Source organism: Hippocampus guttulatus, chromosome 18 (genome assembly GCF_054856545.1).
Source record: "Hippocampus guttulatus isolate MCC_2025c chromosome 18, RoL_Hgut_1.0, whole genome shotgun sequence".
Classification (NCBI taxonomy): Eukaryota; Metazoa; Chordata; class Actinopteri; order Syngnathiformes; family Syngnathidae; genus Hippocampus; species Hippocampus guttulatus.
Genome location: NC_141278.1, coordinates 612,972 through 636,817, shown reverse-complemented (window position 1 = coordinate 636,817; position 23,846 = coordinate 612,972). Strand labels below are relative to the sequence as shown.

At 49.4% G+C, this 23,846-nt stretch overlaps 1 long non-coding RNA gene across 1 annotated transcript; it reads left to right on the top strand.

Moving 5' to 3' along the window:
- The first annotated feature begins 3,507 nt into the window (after positions 1 to 3,507).
- Positions 3,508 to 18,091, top strand: LOC147190457 (uncharacterized). The gene is made up of 3 exons (XR_015103799.1): positions 3,508 to 3,970; positions 12,887 to 13,152; positions 16,951 to 18,091. It is a non-coding gene; the product is annotated as an uncharacterized LOC147190457 (long non-coding RNA).
- Positions 18,092 to 23,846: the final 5,755 nt, after the last annotated feature.

The window sequence follows — 23,846 nt, the reverse complement described above, 5'->3', positions numbered from 1 at the left end:
ATCAAACATCCCCCAAAAGGACATTTGACATCCTAATTCTTCGGTTGGAGGCCCACAGTTTGGGGATTTGGCCCTGTGTTGAGTTGTCAACCCTCTCCATAAATTCAAAGTCTCTGCAGCCCCCCCCCCCCAAAAAAAACACTTTAAGGCAGTTGCCATCCTCTCGTATTGCGATCGATTGGGTTAGTACTGTATATTTACGATTCCGAGTCACCGGCAAAGCTCACAGTGGACGTCGTCAGCCTGAACGGGACTAAAATGCGACATCATGAAAATAATCATCGCAGGTTTCGGCAAATGACAGTCGGCGCTTTCACCGAAATGGCCCACAGCTTGAGAGCGGAGAGAACCCCTTGACTTTTCATGCTTTTGAAAGCTCGCTTTACATACCCGGTGATGTTTTGAAATTTGGCAGGGTCGTTCACGACACCGTTCTCTACCATGTGTCCAATTTAGAGGACCGCCACATCCAACTCTTGCTTCCAAACGAGCCAGGTGGATTCACAAAAGACGTCTAATACAAGCCCGCTTGTTAAAGTGTCTCATCTTGGCTCGGGAGCCGTCTCTGGCAAATAACTTCCTGCTCAGGGTCAGGAAACGGCATACGAGGAATTAGATCATTCAGAAACAATGTCTATATTTTTACCCTTTTTATTTGAGGTTTGCGGCTTATAAACCCCGACCGGCGCATCATGAATCTTTGCCTTGTTTGGCTTCTCCCAGACGCCCGACGTCAGCTGAATTTGATACTGATCATTATACGTTGGAGGGGGACTGCTCTTTGTCTTAATTTTTTTTTCCACCAAGCATCGAGGGGATAATTGAGATGAAGGAGGCCAAAATGTTTTGCGACTTTTACAAATAGTAGTTGAGGCGGTAGTCGCGGATGCGGTCCTTTAAAGCATTCTGTATGTCTAGAACAGGAGGGAAAGGGAGAGAGGGGAAAAAGAGAGGTCAAGAATCCTTTCCTTCAAGAAAAGCCTCCAAAGGGATCGTCGGGCTCTATCTCTCTGTTCTTATGCCATCCGTCTACCAACGAACACCCAAAAACAAGAGTCAATAGAGTCATTTGCGCTACTCTTCCAACAAAGGCATGTTCCTGAGCCACTTTAAGAGCGAAATAAACAAGCTTTCCAACAGCCACGCTACGGCCGGACCGAATGCATCAACAGAAATAATCGACCCCACATTTCCTGGCAAGCTTTTTCTTCAATTGCGTTTATAGCGTCCTCATGGAGGAGCCCAAAAATATTGCACAAAGATCAGCGACACCATCAATCAGCCCAAAGATGAGCACAACACGACCTGTTTTAATGATGGCATGAATTAACTTTGCCATGCATGGGGTCCGTGTTTTTTTTTTTTCTTTCGCTCTTTCAACGGTTCAACTTAACTCCACTCAGCGACCTCCGGGCGAGCGACGCAAGTGTGCTTCGTGACTCCAGATCAAACACTTTGCTCAAGGAAGCGGCAATAAAAGATCTTTGGGGTTGCTGGAACACGCCGTTGCATTCTCTCTCATCCTCCACAGCAAGTGGCTATTCAAATACAGCTGATCCTTGCCCACCATTTGACCTGGAAGTGAAAATAAATCCAAGCATTTTTCCTCGTCTTTACCGTCTCCCTCTTTCGTACAAGTGGCCAATTTGGAGACGGCCAATGTTTGTCGGAAAAAAAAAACTGAAAAGAGATGAATGCTGGCTGAGGGAACCCGGCCGGTGTCCTCCTGCGGTCTGGCCATACGCTTTTACAACGTCGAATATTTCAGCTGCCTGTCGCTTTCAGAAGTCGGTCGATCAGCTGCGGACGTTTCCGTGACGTCTCGTCCAACGCGTTTTCATTTGATAGATTTCCCATCACTTCGAATATCAATAAAAGAACAAAAACGCCGCCGTTCTTCACGAAGGTTAAAAATGGAACGCACAAACGGTTGCTTCCATGTGAGATTTTTATGAGCGTCCGAGAGAAATCAGCGGTCGCCGACGTTGGACGCGGGGGGAGAGAGAGTCTGGCTCAAAATCTCCAACAAGCATTCCGAAAGCGTTTGATGAGTGGCGAGGCCGATATCGAGGAAGGCCAACCGTGCCGTTACAGACCTGCCGTTTGCGGTCCAGCCGTGGCTCGGGCCTAAGCACTGGCTGCTGAATTCATTGAGGAAGCTCTGACAAGAAGAGCCCCGCTTTCATTTTGGGAAGTTTCACGGTATGTTGAGTAAAATCAAAAACAGTCCTGAGCTTCAGGCTAGCGAAATCAATCATCAGACTCCCATATATGGGACACTTATTTTTATTTATTTTTTTAACCATTCACTGATATAGGATGAATAAAGATGTAAATATGTATCTAAAAAGAAAAGATCAGACAAGCAGAGGCGATATGAGCGAAGTGAACCCGAATGTTAGTCAGCAAACAGCTCGGAGCAACACGCTTTTGTCGCGTTTGCGTGCCGGTCTTGCGCTTGTCAGCGGCTACTGGCGGGGGGGGGGGGGGGGGGGGGGGCGCTGGTCTTGCCGCTTTTAGATTTGAACGGCCAAACCTTCGGTCACTGGGCAACACGCTCGAGCGACTGAGCCACCGCCGGCCGAGACCGACGGGTTGCGGTTGCCCTGCCGGTCGCCGGTGATGGCAACGAGAGTCCAGCTGGCAACCAGCTATGCGGATCTAGACCGTTTGATTTATTAGCCAGATCAAGCGTTTGAGGGGGGGGGGGGGGGGGGGTTCGCTTCCACCTGTACAACGTGCTAGCACGCACACGCGCACGCACGCTCGTGTTTGCGCTCGGGATAGTCAAAACATATCCGGCCAACGCCGTGCCGTCGCCTCCCGGCTTAGCCGATCAAAGCCTTTCACCACAAGTACACTCGCAGGCATCATAGGATCATGCTAAAATGCCGGGGCAGTCTTGGAGCATGTGATTGTTAAAGCTTCCTCCGGATGCATCGCTCGCATTTGAGGAGGGAAAACATTTCCGAAGCTGGGAGCACGGAAACGCGCGACTCCAAGAAATAATAAGGAGCGCGGAATAGTTTGGGACACCGGTTTGGAACGGAGAGATGCATCATATTTGTACTAGCTCCCACAGAGGAGGTGGAAAAAAAAGAAAGAAAGAAAAAGCGCAAATGATGGCTTTACCAAGGTTGGAACACAGATCGTTCAAAAGTAATAAAAGACGGCTTTATAAGACCTTGGAAGAAGGAGAGAAATTCTACTTTAGATTCATCATTGCGCAAGCCCGCATCTGAATTCACTGTTTGTTTTTACACATTTATTCCCCCCCCCCAGCCCCCCTCGTCTGTTTTGCCTCCAGTTCATCCCCTTATCCTTACCCAAATACACAAATGTCACTTCTGCAAATATTCAACGTCTCTGGAAGAGCCAAAAACTGCTGATGGTCTGACCGAGAGATTTCCAAGCGAAGCGAGCTTCTCTCTTTCATCCACTCTTTGTCACATGTACACAAATGCGCGGGCGTGGCCTACAAATACAGCAAACCCTTATTTACATTTCAAAGTGCAGGCGGTTTTGTCCCGAGCGCTTTGCCCATTTGTTCACGAAATGCGTTTTCTCCGTCATCTAATGAAGCAGCCCCAAACCGAGTTGACACCTTCAACTCGATGAAAACAACGATCGCCGACAAGTATAAAGGACGTCTTTGAGATGCGATTCCAACTTTGTGAGTAAGAGAGAGGCGGTTGTCGGTTGACAAGTGTGACCAACATTGTCGGTGGACGCAATGTGCAGGAAGAATCAGTCCCCGGTAAGGTCCTGACCAGAGTCCGACCGGAGAGACTGAAGGAAGGCCTTGTTGACACCACCACGACCGTCATCATCCGACGGTGGACTCGATGGTTATCCCCACCAAAAAAAGAACAATCGCCGGACTCTCGGAAGGCCTTCCGCAGATGCTTAAGCGCCACGATGGTATTCCACAGAAATGGATTGATATCATCCAACATCTGGACAAGGATTGGTAAGTTGAGCAACCGCTTAGAGGTCGGCTTGAGAGGATACTGACAAAAACAACCCCGGCCGAAAGGGCGGGTGTTCATTCGAAGTGTCTGGGGGACTTCCGTTCTGCAGATGATCAGCCTTTGTGTTCCACTTCTGTGACGGACATAACTGGCGGCGCTCAGGCTCGGATGCGGATACGCCGTCGGCCGTAAAAAGTCCGATCGTTTGCGCGTATTGGATCCATCGGTGAAAGCCATTCGCGCGTCGGCGTGTCCGTTTCACGTGCTCGCGCTGTTGTGCGCATTCACACGTTGGGGCTCGTTCGCACGCCGCCCTGTAAAAATATCGGAAAATGCGAGAGCGATTTTATTGCACTCCAGACTTCAGGGACATCCTGCCATCGGACCTGACAGTGATCGATGACGAGGCCGAGGGGATCGCAGCGGGACTTGGGACCTCCGGGGTGCCAGGTCCCGCTCATGTGCTCCACTGCATGTGGCGGGATCAAATCTCTCCCACGCAAATGCAAACACAAAAAACGGCGCCGGGCGTAGTTCACGTGGATGCCCGCTTAGGTTTCTCCAGCTAGAAACAGCAGAAGAAGAAGAAATAGAAGGTGGTCATTTCCGAAGTGGCTGAAAGCGGTTCTCTTCTCGCTGTTCAGCAAAGCCGCCGTCGGATGGCCGTGTGAATGAGTGCCGAGTGATTGCGGCGTTCGCTCCATCCCAGCCCAGCCACGCGCCGCCTCCCTCGGGCCTCGGCCATCTTGACTTTTTCCACCGTCTTCCGCCCCGCTCCGCTCCCCTTCTTCGGCAACCTCCCATCGATTTTCCTTTCATTTTCTCCGAGTCGAGTCACTCCACCCTTTCATTTTCGATCTTCACGTCGTTGTTTTTCTCCCCTAAAGGTTGCAGTCAAGCAATCTCGACTTTTCCTCCCCAGCGCCGTTGTTTTCCATCGCGTGTGCTCTGCAGAAATGTATCGCCGCTCAATTACGGGGCTTCGAAACCTTGACGCGCCAGTCGCGCGACCCTCATCACCTTCATGTCTGGAATGTGAACAGACGGGGAAAAACATTTGCGAAGGATTTGCATTCCTTGGAAGGAAGAATTCTTATTTGTTGCCACGTTAGCGCTCGTCGTTTTGGGATTTCATTCCATTCCAAGTGCGGAGGAACCTCCACAGAGGGAATTAAGAGCGGAGAACTCTGTGCATCCGCACTTGTATGACGAGAATCGTTAAAATGTTCTTCGGGGTTCGTATCGGTCGACTCTGAGCTGTCACGGCCTGGCTTCCATTCGACATCCAAAGCTTTCTTCCTTTTGGAACTCTGCAGCAGGAAGAATAACACAGTTATGTGGAGGACTGCGGTTTGAGGTTCTTGTAGCTCGGTTGCAGAGCGCACGCCCTCGCAGAGAAGTCTGTTGACCCCCCATGTTTGAGACCTGATCATTGCCAGCCTTGACGGAACGAGAGGCGCTATGAGACACACGCGTGCTCTCCAACATGCCCACCGCATTGGGCCTGAACATGAAAAGCGCCGCGCCAAGCCCACATCTCATCATTCATCGTTTTCCTGTTTGACAAAGAGCAAATGGCAGTTGGATAAATACAACTCTTGTCAAGGGTGACTTCCAGGGATAAGGGGAGGGGGACCAGGTGGGAGGGGAAACAGGGGTTGGGCCCCGCACTTCATCCATCTTCCACCCCAAACGGCCTCCGACGATCACCTTCACTAACTACCTACCGCTGCTTGGGATGCCAATAAAAAGACTTTTCCAAGCGAGACCTGTTCAGTAAGATGACATCTGTCCTCTCGTTGTTCTTTGCCATGAGCTGAAACGCTATCTGTTGACGCAGAGATTCTGAAATGTTTGGGAAACGTCTGAGGTCCCGGACATGATGGAGCTTTTTACGAGCGCAGTGCGGCTTCTGAACTGAAATCTCTTATCTTTGCAAAGTCACCCGCCCAAGTGTGAGAAGAAAAACAAGACGGGGGAAGCGATGCCTCGGGTAGGCGGGTAAAAGTCACGCGGGCACACTGCCCATCGTCTGCATATTTGCGAGACCAACGCCCCCTGAGCGAGCGTCCATGGACGGTGTTTGTCAGGGCATGACTTTGACAGTGTGTCAGGGCGACAAGCATTTCCTGCTTCCTTCCCGCTTTGTGTGATGACACAAAGTGGGCTCGACCGACAACAACTTTCCAGCGCTCTTATCAATGACAGAAACCCAAACATGGTCCGATAACAGCGGCGAGAAAACAAAAATGAAGAAACAAATCTCACCGCATCAGACGGACACCGATTACATTTCATCGCTTGAAAGGAGCAAAATGCAAATTGGCATACAATCACGATGGGGACTGGGGCGGTTTCGCTGTGGTCTCAACAAACCGCATTGTTACTTGGGTCGAAATGCTTCCTGTTTGGGAAAGTCCGCCTATCATAATATCCCGTCACCACTCGGGCACTCCGAGTAGATTGTACTTTTATTTGGACAAACAACACGGAGAAAACCATAGTGTCGCCGGAAATTTACCGTCAATTATAAGTACAGTCCGACCGGGTGACAACGTACCTCTCGAGGGACGTAACGAGTGTGGACGTTATCGTGTTAGAGCGGTACTTTGTTGGAAGCGTTCCCAATAAAATGGCCGCCAACGACGATGTATAATACAGGATGAACATTTAGCAATACGTAAACGTGTCATACAGTATGTCAATTACAAATACGTGTATATGAAAAAAAAAAAATGATTTTCAGAGACACGAAACCAACAACTGTGGCGTTCCTACTTCATCTCTGAAAATATTCAGTCAGCAAATAAATACGCCTCGCCTGCCGTTCTAGAAGTACAACGACGTTCGAGTCGATCAGTAGCGCTGCTCCCGCGCTGATGTACATTTTTTTTTAATAAGCTCGGTCGCAGCGGCAATGATCTTCCCACGGTTCGTTGTAACGAAAGCCTATTTTGTGGGAAAAATCCGGTCGTTCCCATGAAGTTGATGTTCTAAAGGTGCTCGTTGAAAGCAAAATTGGCAAATGAATGACATGAAATCGGGACTTTGAAATGCGAACTTTATTGTCAACGGGGTACGTTGAAAAGAGGTCGGACTGCAACAAAGAAGACCGCAATCCGTCTTACCACTGATGCCGAGCACACGTTGAAATGATTTGGTCCAACCGTAGCTGGATGAGAAATGTTTAGCCTTCTCAAAGCCGTCTCGTTAAAATGAGAGTCTTTCCGAAATGACTTTCGGAAAAAGATGATCAAGTAGATAAAAAGTGAAAAGGCCCAAGCGTACCACAGAGTGATGTCAAGAAATAAATCTTCCCCGCTTCCCATTTAAACGCTGGAAACACGACGCAGGATTGTGCATCAGTGGTTAGCCCTTTCCATAAACTGAGGGTTGCGACCTCATTTTGTTTTTTTTATAGTTTCACCAATTATCCGATTGAAATACTGTAAGCGAGTCAATCGATTGGTTATTTCTTCCCCCCCCCCCCCCGCCATGTTTGTTGTCCTAACGTAAAACCTTCAAATTGTAGACAGTATTCTTAAGGCATGGGCTCCACTCCAAGAAACACCCTGCTCGCCGCCATTGCCCACTTAAAAGAAGCATTCGGAAATCAAGCCCTCTTGTCGAATCAAAACCTTGCTTCAGATATGCAGTGTGCCTTGTACTCTCTGCGCTTGAGTAAATAAATACCCCGTGAGCTCAAAATGTTGACGTCGAAGGACTACTTCTCGTTCTACTTCTCAAATAACTTACGACGGCAAGATGATGCCATTGTGGCACTGGAGCCACGCAAAAGAATCGCTAAAGTGTTCCAACCATGCATACCATTTTTCTTCATCCATCAGATGCATTTGTTCAGTACAGTTCGGCTGTATTCAAATTTGCAGGATGCATGTGATATTTTAGAACTGTTTCCAAACATTTATTTACATACCATTTTTAAATTATTTTGATTTCAATTCCATTCTTTTTTTTTTTTTCATGTGCAATCCAATTCATTCAGTACAGTTTCCTCCCACCCCCAACCCCCAGCCACTTCGGCGTAGTTATTCATATGTTTGAAATGCAATAATATTCAATCAATCGCTTTTAATGAGTACTTGGGTCTACTATGCGAGTGTACTTTTTTTGTTGTTTTTTGAGGCACTTGGTGTAAAAAGTTTGACCACTGCACTCGAGGAATGTTGGTAGCTTGAAATGTCGATCATGGGTCAAAAAAGGTCGGGGCGCCCCCGCACTCAAAGGTCTAACAGGCAGCAGTAAATCGGAGCCGTACGTGACAAAACTAAAAAAAATGAGCAGTGGATGTAAAACAGCTGCCATCATAACAAGCCGGTCTCGACATTTGCGTGCACAAGCCAGTTGCACGCCGAGTGAAACGGGTTCATGGGTGGTCTGTTCCTTCCAAGCCTCCGAGCCCCTACGAGACCCCTTGTCTGTAAAATGATGCCATAAAATGTCACCAGCTTCACCTCCGTGATCAACGAAGCCTGCGTGGATACGCTCGAGGGAGGGAGTCAGTCAAGTAAATCAAAGCCGAGAGCCCTGCTGGTGATCTCACTTCACGCTACTTTATTTTCGGCTGCTCCCTTCTCAAGATAACTCGGCGTGCGTGGATCTGAATCGCAGTCGTGAGCACCGATTGATTAAGCTCAGAAAAGGAGTCACGCATTCTCCGGTAGAGAAGGAAAAAAACAACAACAACTCAATCATTTAGAAGTGCGCAATTTTTATGGCGTGGTTCTTTGTGGTTCCCGGAATTCTTCTTTTGTTTGGTTTTGCAGGTCGCAATTGGACACCGACATTTTGCATGAGATGAATTTATGGGATACACTGTCATGACAAGTGTAATCATTTTGAGCGGTATGGTTTTTGTTTGAGTGCCTATACTCGGCGTGTCATGATATACTGCAGTGCATAGCCGCAGTCACACATTTGTTATTGGCACGTGAACAGGGCGCATTCGGGCAAAATTTGCCCCAGGCATGTGTTGCCGTCTTTTTAGTCTCGGACACGGGACGCGTTCCATAAACACAACAAATTCGAAACAAATTTAACAGCGATGAAACAAAAACAATTGAATTCGTCCACTTCAATTGGGATGGACAGCAAATATACTTGCAGAGATCTCGATGAGATCTGCTGGAAATTCTCTTATTTAAATGTACCAGTTAAAAAAAAAAAAAAAAAAAAGATTTTCAGCAGTTCATATGTTTCGGATGAGACGGAAACAGAAGCCGGATGTTCTGCACACGAGGATTTAAAACAATGGAATAAATGCGGATGCCTGACGACAAAGACAAACAAGCCGAAAGCAGCTCGGCCTGGCTGGCCTTTTATGTGAATTCATCGATCTCGTCATCAATCAAAACGCCATCGCTGCCGATCCAGGAGCTAAACACAAACAGGATGAGGACGGGAAGCTCCGAGCACAGAGGGTGGATGGAGTTCATGTCGACGTCACCCGCTTTGCGCTTTCTGGCGAGCGCCCTTACTGGGACTGCGCAAGGCTGACGCCTGAAAGACGCCCATTGATCCTTTTCCCGATCGCTCTTCGGGCTCGCCTTATCGTCGATGGCGGACATGCGCGACGCTGAAAAGCAAAGAGCGCAGACCTCGCCTGGAGAAACACTCAGCTGGGGCGCAGATGTGCCGCACGCCGGCCGAAAGGAAAAGGCGACGGGCGCGCACGTGCGCGTCCACGCGCGAACGACATCTCGCCTAAAGTTTGCGTGCCGTTGGGAAGGGCGAGGGGGATCCCGGCGAGCGATAAGCGCTTTATATCATTGGGATATTGTGATCAAATCGAGGATGAAGGGCATATTCCCCAAAGCGGCCCGCAGGGGCGAGACAAAAGGGTCGCGCGGGTTGAAATGAAAGAGGGAGGGAATGCGGACGCTCACGGGAGCGAGCCCGAATGGGACGTGCGGTTCAGATTTACGACTCCGTGTCGCGATTGTCCGACGGAGGGAAGCCGCCGGCGTGTTGAGCTCGCTCTGGCCGGCAGGATCCTGCGAGCGGGGCAAAGTAGCACAAAAAGCTTTGGCTTCTTCTTCCTGTATTACTCGACTCGTAATGCCGCGGTGAAACAAAACAGAGTCGAGTAAGAGCTCGCACCAAACATAAAATGATGCGCGACGACACCCCAGAAATGACAAGTTACTTATGTCCAGTCCACTCCGCACATTTTGCCTCCGCCAATACGCGACATTACGCCTTATTAACTCATTCAGTACCAGCCAATTCTAGACCATGTCTGAAAAGACGTTTAAAAACGTCTTTGGGAGTGAATGAGTTAATAAGTAAGAGATAGAGTACTTGATGGTTGCTGCATTTCACCATTGGCGTCGGTACGTTTCTTTTCGCGCTCATGCGACGGGGCAACGGTGACGCTCCTTCGCGCGACGCCTTCATCGTGGGTCAGTCGTGATGCAGATGACTGGAAAAAATCCTTTCTCAAAAGTCTGCACCATGATCATGGTATACTTCAACTTGCCATGTCCTGAAAAATTCCAGAATTCTTTCATTTATTTTGACTGTCTCGATGCTTTGCCGCTCAGCGGGTAACTCGGTCGTCTTGAAGTAATCACACAAAGTAGGAACAATTTGCAGCTAATAGGAATAGTTGACCCTTACGCATGCACACTGGAGCTGGCCTGCTTCTTGCGCACAAGCAAAACTAAATAAAAAAGGAGAAATCACAGCCCCCACCTCGACGCGGACCACCAGCATAAGGTGAGCAAAGGCGGGAAGTTGCATTGGCATGTGGCGGAAAAGAGGATAAGCCAGGAGTCTCTCGGCAAGCAAATAAGTCATTCGGAAATCGGAGGTATCGGATTCCTTGTCTTCCCGTTCTTTGAAGAAAATGACCTTCACCCTACGGCTTCTTGGCGAGTTGCCACAATCGCTTTGGCCTGGAGCGACACCACAAGAATTTGCTCGGACGCGGCCGCTGTTTCGAGCCACAGGTAGAAAGTCTCGGAGCCCCTCCGCATCTCCGAGAGGCGCCGAGACAGCCTTGCTACACGTTTGGACGCGGCTCGCTCGCCATCCCGCAAAATCAACGCTGGAAGATTCCCCGCTGGTCTGTTTCCCATTTGAAACCGCGGTGAATCCCGACCTCATCCTTTGAACGCTCACGAGCACCGGGAGACGGTTACGCTCGGTGCCGACGCGGTGGAAATTTGCAGAACCGCAGAAATAAAAGGACAACGTAAGGTTTGAGTGCTTGGTGCCACCGGTCGCGGCTGCGCAGGCGCTGTTGCGTCCAGACGCTCCGTCGATGTCTTCATTTTCATAGCATGGCATTTTCAAAATCTGTACCGAATTACTGTCCGCTACTCTCTCTCAAGCTTAACAGTGTTTGACATTTGGTACGACTCGTAAATGACGCAAGCGTTCCTGTGCCGGTTAATGGTTGCAAAGGCACGTCAGCCGATTGGGCCGGCTCGACGACGAGGGCAGTTTTCATCTCCGTGTAACAGGCGACAGTGGAAAAAGCACAAACTAAACTCTCACTCAGCGTTCAGCTCCTTTGTTTTGATGCTGCCATTTTTGGTCTCGAGCCCTGCCGCAACTAGTGAAATCCATTTTTGTAAAAAAGGCTCAGCATCGCCAGGAGGTGCCACAACGTAGCGTCAAGGCACTATTGTTCCGATCGGACGGGGCGAGGGCTGGTCGAAATGAAGCTCGCCAGAGTTCCGTGGCAGCGAGAGCCCACGAGATAATTCGGGCCCATCTTTTGAAACGAAAACAATCTGCCTTGACACCCTTCTCCCTCTTACAACAGATTCAGAGGCGGCTCTGCGCGTGTTTAACACTCACTCCCGAGTGTGCTTGCAGCAAAAACAGGCCTTGGCCCGAGTTGTCTTTTTCCAGAGGGCTTTCAAAATGGAAACACATTGAAACGCAAGGTTCAGATCCAGTCCTCAGAGCCGTGCACATTCTCCATCTGCGGCCGGCTGCTGCTGAATTTAGCGGTCACGTCACCAACCGAGAGGGCAACCGGATGCCCGTCGGTCGTTCAGGTCCAGGCAAAGATGCGCAACAATATTCTAAATAGCTCGATTGCCAGAAAGACGTATCTCCGGCGCTCCCGGGTCCTCAAAACACTCGAGCAATTACAGGATTTGCTGAGATGGGTTGACATCATCAAGTCTGGACTGCCAGGTTGGCCCGGTGGCAAATATTTGTCGGAAAGGACGCCGTCAGCCGCCAACATGAATGACCGCTAACATGTTTGCGTGAAGTAAGAAAAGCAAGAATGTTGAACTTGGTGAAAGCAAAGCAAAAGACCGACGGATGGGAAAAGGACTAACGAAGAGAGTGACGCGAGGATGAAAGTCAAGTCCGGACCGTTGGCGGGGACGGAAGATAGAGCCGGGCTTTTCTTTTTCATGTGGACAGGAAGGAAGAATGTGAAACGGGCTCCTCTCACTTTCAGGCCACACTTGGTGGTGACTGAAGCGGGATCTCGATCGTTCAGGATCACTGTTTACGATTTCAAAAATCCCAATTTGAGCTTCAGAAGCCATGGTCAGCAAGCGAATTGTGCAAGTCTGCGCTTGGATCCGGTCCACGATGAATGACTTGACTTGGCGAATAAATGTCCGCAGGCAGCGGCAAAGACGACCCCAAACTCCGCAAGGCATCCGGCGCTGGACTTTCGACAGCGAGAAAAGACAGTCGGACGGCTTTTCTTTTGTTAAACCTTTAACCCGACACCGTCTAATATACTTCACAATGTTTCTTCTGGCTACTTCTGTGTATTGATTGTCTCAGGTAATTAGCAACACGTGGAGACGACTGCACTCGGTGTTTGCACAGAGACATTTTCATCCTGGTGTTTTCAGTTTCCGTGACGAATGCAACTGGAGCGGCCTTTCCAAACTTGCTCCGCTTCTCCCTTTCAGGGTTGCGGGGAGATTGACCATTGATGCCAGCTGACTGGGAACGAAAGGGGGAGCGCACCCCGGACCGGTCAACAGTCTGCCGCGGGGCACATATCGAGACGGACCAGCAGACCAAGCACAAGTTCTCCCCTTCCGAGTAACCCGCCTGCGGCTTTCTCTGCGGCACCTTCGTGAAGGATTCTGCCTGGATCCTTCGCAGCCACCCCCCAATGTCGCCCGGACCTTCGAAGGGATGACCGTCTTGATGTTGAGAAAAGCCAGGTCGGGTGAGTTCGGATTTTTGCTCCGGCACGACAAAATCCTTGGCGGCGAGGGGCCGCCGGCTGCTCGGGGAGTTGTGAGTTGCTTTGTTGTTGCGGTGAAGCATCCCCAACTCTCCCTGCTACCAGCCCACTCCAAGAAGCAAATGCTGCAGGCTGATCGTCTCGCTCGCAACAAAGGGCAAAACTCTTCATCCGTAGTTTGGGTCGCAAATGTCTTTTGCGAAACCCAATTGCAGGGCAACTCCTATGCCCACTTGACAGTCACTCAGGGAGAATCCATCCCATGCCGGTCGCCCAAAGTCGGCATGACGCCGGTGAAACCGCGGCCGCTCGCATCTGTTTTGCATGGCTACTCGCCATGCCGGGTTCTGGTTTGACGATGACTTTTTGGGGGGAGGCGGTTAGACGGGTCAAAGTCCAGCACAGCAAAGCACGATAAGAGCGAGCGTTCGGCCTCCGATCTGAATATTACGTTCCATCCGCTTTGAGAAAACAACTCATTTTCGGAGCCGTCTGGATTTCCAAAACAATCTCTTCCTTTTCCTGATTGTCGGCGCTGATGAAATCAGCCCGTTAATGACCGGGAAAAGAAAGCGAAATGAAAGACAAAAGAAGCATGTGGCACTTTCAAGCGCTGCGCCTGCCACATGGAATAACTCGGGCCTCCGTGCGCTGTAATAATTAGCATTTAGAAATACGAGCACAGTTGTTGTTGGGTTTTGCTTTTCAGATTTACGATCAGACTGTCACATAACTCAAGACACAAACTACGAAGTGGATCGGCCTTCAAGGAGAGCGTAAACAGAGGACCGGTGGAAAACGGATCGTTTCATTTGCTCGTTGAAAAAATATTCATATGAAGTCAATGAATCATGTGACTGGCTTTGTTGGTCGGCAGTAAATCCAAAGTCTGCATCTCGCGTTTCCAGGGATGTTTGTCGAGGGCTGCCTTTGCTAAATAAGAATGTCCGTTCGGTTCAATCGCAAAGTCGGGCCGAGACGTCGACGGCGCTGGTTTTTAACGGGCTTTGGCGTCGGAGAAGTACGACGCGAAGGTCTCGGGTTACCGCAGCTGCGCTGCGCTCGGTGCGCAATTTGGGACGGCCGATTTGGAGGGATGGCTCCAAGATCGAAACGGGATCCAGTGGACTTGATGCGACCTGGACCACCTCCGTCAGCTAACACTGACAGTGATGGAGAAGAAAAACAAAGTGCTGGAGGGAGGTAGAGGTATCGCACAGGAAATGAATATCTTACGCTAACACATGGTGTGAAAGAAAGAAAGAAAGGAAGAAAGGTCTCTCTCGCTCACTCTCTCTCAACGACCTTGTGTTTTTCATTCCTCTCTCCACCCTCCCCCGTCCGCCCTCTCCTTTCCTTTCCTCCTCCACCCCTCGCTCGAGCTCTTTGCCGATTGAAATAGGCGAGCTTAACGGTTGGGGAAATCAGAGCGAGGGCTTTAGAAAAGAGGGCGGTGGCACCTCGGCGTTGACGAGCGCCGTGTGTCAACAAATTGCGCACAGGAGGGGGAAAATGATGCGATTGAAAACGCGAGCGCGAGCCGGTGACGGCAGTACGCCGTTGAAAAGATGATTGGCCGGTGTCTTGCTCGAAAAATGCTCAAGAATGACTTACAGATGACTTTCTGGCTGCGGTTTCCCTTTGGTATAAATAGAGGCACCTCCATTAGACGATGATTCCAAAGGCCGCGTAGCGTAATATCTGCTTTTATTTCCGAAGCGCCCGCTTCTCGCTAGCTCAAGGCCTACCGCAGTATCACGTTCTTCTCTGGTTTCATCTCAAACCTGCTTTGGTTTCTGAGGGCAACGGGACGAGCGTTTGTTTGCGGGACAGCTTTCGTTTGCTTTCATTCATCGAATGATCTTGGCCGTTGGCTTCATAAATCCTCGCCTTGTTCTTCTGCGAAAGATAAGCGGGTCAACAGACCCAGGCTGGAATTTGTCACGGCGAGGCGGTATTCTACCGTTCCTTTTGTTTGGAGCTTATGTTTCCTTTCAGCAAACTTTGGTAATAAGAGGCGGGGGGGGGGGGGGGGGGGTTAATGAAGGTCCATATGAGGACATCGCGATCTTAAATTGCGAACCCTGCAACATTTCTGTGGTAAGTTCAAGGTCATTGACAGTGGTGCGATCCACAAGTCGAAGGTTAGCGTTGTAGACCTCAAGGCTTAGGATTGGAGGATTAGTGTTGTGATGTCAAAGATCGAGTATGATCCATATGACGTATGCCCAACCGAACGCGAGGTCAGGCCAGTGGAGGATGCTGGTCTGTCAAGGAGTGGAAGCTCAATTTCGGCCTACGTAATCGAATGTGTCCGTTTTTTTTAAACGGGAATTCTACTCTCCGTTCCGTTTCAAGAAAATGATCCGTGACCCTGTCGTTGGACCTTTTCCAGGGTCTTAACGGTGGTGATATAAGTCCGTCTGCGAACACAAGCGACGACAATAAAACCCACCGGAAATAAAAGATCCATTTGTCGCGAGTCGTTTTCAACAAAGAGAGCGTCGCTAAGATGATGAGAAGAAGTCTCCGGTTCAACTCAGAACAGAATGAGAATTGAAAAATGCTCCCACAGACGCCTACACCAAAAGATCGGCGATTGGCTCGTTTCGCTGTCAATCAAAAAGAGATTCCGCCTCAGACGGATCATCCAATCATCACGCAGAAAAGCCCAGCGTCCGCATTTAAAACCATCAAGTATGCATTCACAATTAAGAGCAGGAAACTACATTTACAGATATTGTCAAAAATAAAAAGATTTAAAAAATACTAAATAAAATGCCACCCAAATGACGCTGTGCGATCTTAAACAAGTCTGTCCAATAAATTGCGCAACGTCACTGTTTCATATAAGACACCAACCATACAATAACAAAACAAACTATTCTTTGAAAATAAAGTGAACAGATCATTTGCATTTTGAGAATCGGCTATACAACAGCAAATAACTGACGATGTTGAGCAGCTGAGATTGAACGAACTTTAGTGCACGAAGGTGACTACAATGCGCCATTATAAATTGCAGGTGAGCCGATTTATTTGATACATTTTTGTGTGTTTGTCATTTTATTTCGCGACCATTAATACTAACGAAATAAAATATATAAAATAAAATTCATTTACTCACCAATGTCGTGCCTGTTCACTGAGCTGCAGATCTCCGCGAGTGTCCCCAAACGTTTTGAAACGCACCGTAGCTTGTAAGTGGCCAGCCTTGCTCTGATGTTTCCTTGCTGCCTTGGTAAAACAACTTCAATGGGTAAATCCAGCGGAAGGTCCGTCTTGAAAGCAAGCAGATCAGCGTCTTCTTCTTCGGCCGTTTTGGGTTAAAATGCAGCGACAGCTCCCTCTAGCAGGCGCTCATCCAATCAGCGAACGCGCACGTCCGGTGTCGACGGAAGGCATTCGAGCTGACCCCGGTGCGCAGACTCGTGATCTGATTGGCTATTGCAAGCTGACTGTGCCCGTTCATTGACAGCGCACAGGGGCCTGCTCGGTTTAATCTGAAGGCCCCGGGCAAGTTTAGTTTACCTGGCAACACAAGCTAGCTGAAATACGATTGGTTAAAAACTCTACCATAATAAATGAGTTATTTATCGAGTGGCTTTCAATGTTATTTTAAATAACATTGAAAGCCACTCGACTAAGTGGAAATAATATGACGTAAAGAATACAGAAAATAATTTTGTTGACATATTTATGAAAATAAAATCACAAATTAAATGTATGTTATTCTCAGAAAAGTAAATTGATTAAATTTATTTTTCTGAGAATGTTTAGGCCAGCAGAGAAGGCCTTGTTGGCCCTGACGGAACGCCACTGGCACCGCACCATTTCCGCCCAGCAAAGCAGAATCGTCCAGGTTGCAGTTGCAGCAGTTGTGGGCAATAAGGAAATGAGCCAGACTGACCTGCCCTGGCTTGCTCTCAGGTGACGATTCACATTTCCTACATCCAGTTGACAGGTCAGACAAGCGCTTCCCACTTCCTTTGCCTACGGTGACCCGAAACGCCGGCAGGGCCTGAAAGCGATCATCCTTCTCTCCCGACGCCGTCTCTCGGTGGCCTGGAACGGAAACAGACAGCAAAATTGTTGGACATCCAATTCATCCGTCATGCCACTTCTCACAAAGACTTGATAGGATTTTGTATCAACGGGAATCCATCGAGACAAAACACACGGGTTCGGAGTATGCTTGAGGAACAAATGAAACTTGTACGTCAAGGTCCCACCGTACAGTTGATGTCATTTCCAAAATCGGCACTTTGAAACGTTGCGTCTTGAGGGGGAGATTTTAAGTCATTTGGAACAGGCCGCGGCCCGTCCGTCAGTCGCAATGGTCGTTTGTTGAAGACGTGTCATTTTTACTTGAAGTTTGCAAGTATCCAATCATGGCAATGTGGAAATATGAGAGCTTATTTTCCAGGAGTATCTCTATTTTGAGGGCACGGCGTGGCATTTTTAAATGAGGTGTCAAGACGCGCTCGTGAAAGAGTCGCTGTTGGCGGGTTGCGCCCGTCACTCTTTCCTCAGCGCGTCACACGTGACGCCGACTATCGTCATCCTCTTTATTCCGCAGGGCAGCTCGAAATGCTGGTGGCCACGCTCAGTCTTTTGCTCTCGGCGCTCTTTGGTTGTGATGCAACAGCTGAAAATGATCCCGGGGTCACAATGGGACTCGCGCCTCTTCAGGCATCCATCAGATGTCCCGGGGAACAGCTTTTCGCTTCCACCGTGCTTCCTACTCATGACAGCGACTGCATTAAATGTGTTTCTAATTACTGGAAGTGCCGCGCTGGTTCTAAACTTTCACAATTAATGATGGATATCTTGATATCTTGTCCAGTCACCGGAGCGGTCTCGGCGGCTGCCCAGTTGGGAGCATAAAATAACAGCTTCAAAGTTGCTTTTCTGCATGATTCTTTTTCCACAAATGCACACGATACATCATATTTTGGTTCCCCCTCATCGGATCTTATTCTCTGTTTTTTTTTTTTTTTCAGTCCCGTCTCAAAGTCGCTTATCCTCGGCTGACACGTTTTTCCCGGAGTTGCTTTGACTGCTAATGCGGTTAGCGACGCGGCACTCCATCACCTTACCCGATGATGTCATCATAAGCGAAAGATTCCGTTCGCCCCACCTTGCACGCGTTCGACTCGGCCGGCTACGGGCAGGTGCGTTGTCGCAAATCAGTGACATTTTCGGAGAGCGGAGTCGTGACGGGGCCTGTTTTTGGAGTCACTCTCCCCTTCGTATTGTAAACCCGAAGCAGACCGCGCAGCGCCGGAGGCGGGTGTGAATGAGGGGCTTGTATCCGCAAACAGGCCGCCCTTTGAGCTTCCACCGGCGGGTCCCGCCCTCGCGGATCGCGGCCGTTCGCGCCGGAGGTGTCGCCCTCGGGATGCTAAGTGCCTCTGACCCAGACTACAGCGCCGCGGCCTTATTCTTGCCTTTCATTCGAGCAACCATTACCGCATGTTCCACCCTAAGCGCTTTAATCAAACCGAGCTTTCCAGAAAGGATCTCTGTTCAACAGTTTAAAAGGTCACTGCGGCTAAAACGTGGCCTAAGCTGGAAAAAAAAATCTGATGGTGGCGACTCCCAACTGTGTAACCGTAAAAGATGATGAGATGAGCCATGGGAAATGATTCGATATCACTTAATTGCTTCAAAAATGGGTACCGCGATTTATAAGTAGCGAAAACGGAATCTTCCCTTCAAACAAATCCATTTTGTAATCATTTGGCACATCATTAGATACGTGAGTGGAGCGAGGCCATTGTGTCGCTGTGTCCCTTCTCCTCGCATGGCCTTCCGTATCTACGCCACACGTGCTCGCTGAATCCAGTTAAAACAGCGGAGTGCCGCATCGTCACGTGGGATAGGCAACGTTGACCCCCGCCCAAGAGGATATTCCATTTAAAAACATTTGAAAAAGGCAACCTTTTTTGAGAAATAAGACTTCTCCATTCTCCTTGTGAGTGTTTTCATTTTGTATTTTTGTGATTGACAGTTGGTTACGTTCAACCCTAACTTGACATAACAAATATTCAACTAATGCCAAAATAAACTGAGTCTCACACACACACACACACAGAGTAAGTCAATTTGCGAGTGAATTGAGAACCACTTTATCATTATTCCAGTTTATATAGTGAGCGGCATTGGTGTTTGGTGGTGCGCCGGAATATTTTTCTCATGTAATATGAACCGCGCGCACACTCTCACGTGGGATACGAAAATTGGCGGGAAATACATTCGTTCAGTCAGTCTGCCATCAAACTAGAGTTGTGAAAATATTCACCTGCTGGAGGTGCGTGCTCTCCAGAGTTATCAGAGTGTATCCCCCCCCCCCGGGCGCTTCAAAAGCACTCGTCCGTATTTTAGAGTTGAGCGGGTGATTCATTGAGGGGTATAAATGTCGAAGGTACGCGCGCCATTTCATGGCAATTCGCGTTACGGTTGTAGAGATATTTCAACGGACTGACATCCTGAATTGGCATTCACACACGCATGTGCGGACACATCGTGAAGGAGAGCAAATCCCTTTTAGATGAGCTGAAAACAGAGTGTGGAGGCTTAGGAGATTTTTGAATTTGTGTACAATGCGGTCATGAAGCCATTCCTTCATATTTTCGAGTCTGCTTTAGCTCACCGCTGCAAAAAGGACCCTCACACAGCAGATGCATATGTGCGGAGTGTTCTGAACAAAAACGGTTCCTTTGCGCTTTTGGGAGCTGCGGGGTGCGTACAATTATGGTGTCATTGCCGATTAAAATAACGACGTTGTCTCCCTTGCCGGCTACCGTGATGAACGGACCGCGCCGCGCACATGAGGGAAGCTGCAAAGACTACAAGAGACGACAAGCAAAGGACCATTAGTGACGATGGGCATGCTGTAAAATGAAAATAACAGATGACGGCGCTGACATGACGCATCCTTTTGTCCGTTCGGCGACAGACACAAAAAGATTCTGGCTCATTCTTACGAGTTGCCGCGCAAGAGAGATCCAAATTTGGCTCCCTCCGTGCCCTTATCGGAACCATATGAGTGTCCTTAAAACGGTTTGAGCGACGCGGATGTCGACGGTCGGCCCCGCACGGCGGGAGTCGGGACAGAATGCTACACGCCCTTTGACAGGCTCATCCTTTATTCTCTCCCCGCGGTTCTTCTGGGGCAAGTCGCAGCGGGCGTCGGTCCGGGACACATCGGCGCTCGATGCGACGGCGCGGGCCGATCGGAAAAAAGATTTGCGCTTTATGAGGACCGCGGAGAGGGCTTTCGACACTTGCGCGCCGAACGAGCAGCCGAAGGGAGCCGCGAGGCCAACGGGTGAAGCGTACGTACGTACGGCGTGCGCGCGAGAGCGTAAACTCAGCCATGCGCAAACCTCATCTAAGGCCCGTCAAATGAAACATCATGTTCAAGGGCGTGGGGGAAATACTCCCGTTCGGCTTGGGCAAGTTTTCAATTGATTTGAACTCATACGGTTTTGCCGGATGAGAAACGCAGACCATTTCAAAGGGCGGATGATCTAAACGTTGGGGGCGGACCCCATCCAGAATCACGATGAAAAAGAAAAGCCGCCTTCGGCAAATTGTCAAAAGAATCTTCCCTCCGGGTCCACATCTTTGTATTTATTTTGCATTTGTTTGGACATGATTGTTGGGTAAAGGCCGTCTCAAGGGTATCGGATGATAAATGGGTAAGGACAGCCTTGTTTCTTTTCCAGCGATTCATCGAAAATGCAAGGCAACGTCAGGCAATAATCTGACACGATAAACGTAAACAGAAAAATCTTGGATTAATGGCGGGGAATGTACTTGTTTTGTTTTGTTTTGTTTTCGGTCACGTCACAACACCGAATGGGGATTTCGCCGTCAAGCCGTACCAACGATGATCCAAAAACAACATTTAGAATCAAATAAGACCTTGTGGGTTGCTGTCAAGTGGGCGGCTTGAAAAAATGATGTTGGTTCTTCTGCGCTATTCAAACGCCGTTGAACAAAAACATATGTTAGCAACGGCGGTGCGTGAAAATCACAAAGGCCGAGACCGCTGCTTTCATACGCGAAGGCTATTTTGCATTTCGAAAACTTGAATGAATGTTGCTCTTTGCTATTCCGTCGTTGCAGAACTTTCACACTGGCTGGATGAGAGAACGACACGCGCCTACCTGCCATCGCATTTGTAAATGGGCCATCGATCCTGCTACGCTTTTCTGATTTGAGGCCATCTTATTTTCCAACGTGACGGCATCATGTATTTTTTTGGGAATGGAAAATCAGGGGAACCGACCTGAAATGTCTGTCGAACAAGACGTCCGGACCCCTTTGCAATCAATCACTCAGAACGGTGACGAAAGGGGGCGGGCGGATCAGTCGGGCTTTATTGGGGACATGGAAAGCCGGAGTTGAGACGGGTGGCTTGGCAGGGGGACCCATCGGGGTAGTAAGGGGACGCTCGTCACTCAAAGCGGCGGCAGGCGTTCGGCTCCCGCTCGCCACTGCGGAAGCGGGATATCCCGCGGACCGCAGCCGCACGCGGTGCTGGGCGGTCTCAAGGCGAGGGAGGCCCGGTTTGATTTGAGTCCGAGGCAGAGCGGAACGTTTGCATTCCTCGCTTTTCAATTGGAAGCGATCTTCTCGTTACCGCCTCGGAAGGCGATCGAAACATTTGCTTGCGTCTGTGCCTTTGGAGGAACGGGCCCCGCGATCGCGAGGGCAGGTGCGGTCTGCCCTCAAGGTCGGCCGCTGTAAACTCATACATTTGATCCCCCCGCCCCCCTCCCTCGCCTACTCACTCCATCCTCAAGTGAAGCGTTTCCAATCTGGAAAGTTCTACGGCCGTTCCATAAAATTCCAGCTCGAACGGCTGAGGTTTCAGGAAGAAAAAAAGAGCAGGATGAAAAGCAAAACTAAGGTTGAAAAAGTATTGGGAGTCGAGAAGGCGCAAATATCACGAGGATCAGCACGTCGAAAAGACCAAGATCAAAAGAGCCGGAGGAAATTGGAAGCGGAGCCAAGGCGGCCTGGCAATTCCCACGCCAAAAGCTTGGGACGGAGGGACGGCGCCGAACCGGAAAACGAGGCATTAGACGGTCCTGCGGGCTGCAGAGATCTTAGAAGTGACTGATATCCACAAAAGAGCCTTCTTTATGTTTGGATAATTTTTGCCTCTAAATTCAGCGACCCTGCAAAGGGCTAGACTCGAGTGATCCAAGTATAACTTCGCATCAGCGGTAAATTCGACGCCAAACATAAAAGTTTGACTCGTGTCGGTTCGTGATTTCATGACGGTGAGCCCGGATAAAGTTCAAACGGGTTGCGGGTGCAACCTAGATATTATTTGGTTAGATACGACCAGCAGGACAAAATGCCGAGAAAGAAAAGCATCGGGGATCGGATAGAATTCCAAGTCGAAAGAAAGCAAAAAGTCCCAGAGGATTTCAAGAAGAGTTCCGAGGCCATCGGTCGAGGGGTGACAAGGAACATGAACCCGAATGAAAGGTGATCCCCTCTGACTCCGGCAGAACGAGGGAGACAAAAATCCGCCTCGCGGGGTTTTTGATCAAAAGTGGCAAGACTGCCTGAAATTGGTTGTGGGCACGACTCGGATGGTATCTCTGAGAAAACACAAGTCCGTGAAAATTGCTCCTACTCTTAATATACGGCAGCTCTTTTCATTTTGTCGTCAGGTGTGTGACTGTTGCTCGCCCCAATTTTCTCCCTCGAGCCTTTCCGACGGTGGCTTCGGCACCACGGGAACACTTTGAAGAACTTTTCAATCGAGCGTGACAAATGGGAGTTGGCCCATTCGTTCCACCAAAAAGGAGGTCTGCGGATTCCACGGGTGCTACCAAAGTACCTCGGAGCCAGGAGGATTTTTTTCGGGTCTAGCTGGAACTATTGAGGAGCGACCTGTGCTGTACCAACGCCGATCGATGGGTTGTTTTCCCATCGGCGACTGCCATGACGTAACTCGTAATGACGTAACTCGCCATACCTCTCCAAGCGCGCTAGATTGCTTGGAGACCCTGTGCTGTCCTCACCATAAAATGGAGCCAAAACAGAATGAAAGGTGGACGCGTCGGGAGGTGCAGGCTCTTCGGAGCATTTTTGTCCGAAAAATACGGATACGGAACGAGGCGGTCTACCGACTTGGCACCTCCCAGCTAGGAGAAGGAAACATCACATCCCAGGACAAAGCGAGTCCGTGAAAAGCCTCAAACAAGACTCAACAACCAAACACGTAAAAGGACAAGAGCAAATCTGGTAGGACGACTGACCCACATACAATTCAAAAGCCAAAAGCTTGGAGCTACGACGCAGAAGAGGAATCCGAGAGTCCTCAAGACCGGCGAGTCCTGAAAGTCCAACACAGCCGGACGGCGCCTGTGATGCAATATGTTCGGCCCGCAAGTCGGAGACTCTTCGGAACATGAATTGTACACATCGATAAAAAAGTGGGAACGTATAGAAAGTATCGTATAGAAAGTGCGAACGAGCGGTCGATGAGCGTCGCCGCTTTTTGGTCCGGTCGCCAGCAGACTGCAAGCAGCCGTACCGTCACAGCGTGCCGCTTTTCAACATTTGTTTCCCATAAAGGCCACGTGGAAAAATCCAGCTGGCTTAAAATCAAATCGGAGCACGTTGTCTCGGGCTCATGACATTCG